Source organism: Nannospalax galili, unplaced genomic scaffold (assembly GCF_000622305.1).
Source record: "Nannospalax galili isolate Female #2095 unplaced genomic scaffold, S.galili_v1.0 scaffold88, whole genome shotgun sequence".
NCBI lineage: Eukaryota > Metazoa > Chordata > Mammalia > Rodentia > Spalacidae > Nannospalax > Nannospalax galili.
In genome coordinates this window covers 1004784-1005481 of record NW_008358908.1, presented here as the reverse complement: position 1 = coordinate 1005481, position 698 = coordinate 1004784, and positions in this window count along the sequence as shown.

Below are 698 nucleotides of genomic sequence, written 5' to 3'. Positions count from 1 at the left end.
ACTAATTAATATGATGTAAACTTTTATGTTTCCTCTTAAAATATAATACATTTTTTAATTTGTTGATTTTTTTTCTGTGTGGGTATATCACACAGAACATCCCAAATGATCTTATTCAACTATATACCCACTTCCCAGATGGTGCCCTCCCATAGCCTCCCTCCCCCCACTAGAGCCTATATACTCTGTTATCCCTGCTACTGTCCGTCATGTTGTTGGCACCCCCAGCCGTTCCCCACTACTTGTCTATCTGGTGAATCTTAAGCCTATCGTTTTAGGAGGGTCAGCTGTTCCTCATCTAGCAGCAATCAGTTGTCAGTATTCCTTTAGATAAGCTGTGGTCTGTGTTTATTATCCCAGTTCTATGCTGGGTTACTATCTGAGAGTCCCTTGGGTCACCCAGGCCGAAAACTCAAAAAAGGTATCTCCTCATAATATGGTTCTCTCTGGTTTTCAAAACTTGCTAGGCATTGTTTATCTCTTGCATTGTCTCACACCTCCAACATGGTTTTCCCACTTAAGGTGCACCCATATCCCCCCTTTCTCCCTTAATAATACCCTTTTCCTATGGTCCTACCTCTCTTGACCTCCTTCGTTCCCTTTACTCCTAGGCCTTGTATACCCTTGCCTCGCCCCTCCCTTAAACTAACCCAATTTTTATCCATATCTCCCTTGTTAAGGCCTGTTTCCTATTCTTC